The 2,012-nt window shown below is 38.1% G+C and overlaps 1 pseudogene; it reads left to right on the top strand.

Annotated features, from left to right (window-relative positions):
• Positions 1-661: 661 nt before the first annotated feature.
• LOC143643983 (FUN14 domain-containing protein 2 pseudogene) lies at positions 662-1,060 on the top strand (annotated as a pseudogene).
• The last annotated feature ends 952 nt before the right edge of the window (positions 1,061-2,012 follow it).

The following is a 2,012-nucleotide window of genomic DNA, read 5'->3' as shown; positions in this document are numbered from 1 at the left end:
TCTATGAAGCCAACATCATCTGCAAACCAAAGCCAGATAAAGATATCACAAGAAAAGGGAATTACGGACCACTACCTTTTATGAATATACATGCTAAGATACTGAACAAATGACTAGTAAACAAAGTCCAACAGCACTCTGAAAGAACTATATACCATGAAAAACTGGAATTTATCCAAAGTATGCAAGGGTGATTCAACACAACAAAAGCAATTAATGTAATACATCACATTAACAGAGTAAAGAATAAAAACCACATAATACCTCAATTGAGACAGAAAAGTCTTTTGACAATATCCAGTGTCCCTTCTTGATAATAACACTTAGAAATCAAGGATAGAAGAAAAACTCCTAAATCTGAAAAGGACATATATGAAAAACCCATAGCTAACATCGTACTTAACAGTGAAAGGCTGGTAAATTTCCCTTCAAAATCAGGAAGAGACAAGGGTGCCCAGTGTCACCACTGTTATTCAACATTATACCTGAAGTTCTTTCCAGAGCATTCAGGCAAAAATGAAATAAACAGCATCCAAATTAGAAATTTGGAGGTAAAACTTTCATTATTTACTATTGAAATCATCATCTGAAAATAGGGAAAAATGATTTTTTTTTTTTAGAAAATCCTAAAATATCTACCAAAAGTTCTGAGATATAAAAAATGAATTTGGGGAGGCAAACTGACTGCGGCAACTATGGTGCGCCAGTCACAGGCCTCGGAGCGAAGCCTTTTAGGGTGCGTTTGCCAGACCACTTCGCTGAAATGGCCGCACCAAGTCATAGAGACATTAAGGGCAACTTTGAATCACTGGACGTTGTGGAATTAGGTAAAAAGCAGCCATGGTGGTGCGAGGTGTTTGGACAGGCATCTGGGCCCTCTGCCGAAAAGTATAGTATGGTGACCCAGTTGTTAATTGGAGGTGTCACTGGATGGTGCGCCCATTTCATGTTCCGGAAGGTTGGAAAGTTGGCTGCAACAACTGTCAGAGGTGGATTTTTTCACCTTCAGCTTGCAAACCATACTGGGTATATCAAAGTTGACTGGAAGAGAGCTGAATAGGATATGAAGAAAGACAAGGAGCAGTTGAAAATCCATAAGAGCAACCAAATACCTACTGAAGTCAAAAGAAAAGCTAAGGAGGTTGCATCATTTGTGCAGAAGAATGTTCTCATGACAGGGGGTGGTTTTCGAGGCTTTCTGCATCCTAAGGAAGACTACTTCATGTGCAAACAAAAATTCATTCCTTTTTTGTTTGTTTGTTTGTTTTTCTTCCATCATTCATCAGAAAGTGTCAGTTGTGTTTTCCCAGCCAGCAGCCTCTATACTCCAGCATAAAATATTGAGTCTCCTCTCTTCCTCCTCTTCTTCCCTCATGCCTTCCTCCTTGCAGTGGCAGATTGGAATGGTTTTCTGTAGACATCTTTCAGTACAACTTAACTCTTATGGACCTAACTTGAGCTTGATGGTGATGGAAAAGACAATAGACATTACCATCCCCTACCTATCCAGCTAATTTGTAGATCAGCAAGAATGATACTTAGAACACATCACAGTATGGCTCATCAGGGAAGATGAATGGATCCTCAAAGGTTGAAAGGTTGTCCCAAGCTGTTGATTTTGAAAAAAAAAAAAAAAAAAAAGCACATACATACCTTGTTATGGGTTTCATAGAAAGGAATAAATCTGGGAATAAATCTACAAGAAAGATTTAAGTAAACAAAAGATTTAAATAAATGAAAGAATACATTTGCTTTTTTTTTGCATGGGCAGGCACCAGGAATTCAACCCAAATCTCTAGCATGGCAGACAAGAACTCTGCCATGAGCCATCATGGCCCGCCTGAATACATTTGCTTTTAAGCATGAAATATTTGGGTATTTCTGTGTCTGCTTTCTTCTTTACTGGTTGGTTTTAGACTACAGAAAGAGAACTGTTCACACCTGTTATTCTTATCCTAACAAAAATGACAGCATGAACACTATAATTGAAAAATTTGGAAATAGAATGAACT

Source organism: Tamandua tetradactyla, chromosome 8 (assembly GCF_023851605.1).
Source record: "Tamandua tetradactyla isolate mTamTet1 chromosome 8, mTamTet1.pri, whole genome shotgun sequence".
Lineage (NCBI taxonomy): Eukaryota > Metazoa > Chordata > Mammalia > Pilosa > Myrmecophagidae > Tamandua > Tamandua tetradactyla.
Note: the sequence above shows the minus strand (reverse complement) of the source record. Positions and strands in the feature narration are given on the sequence as shown.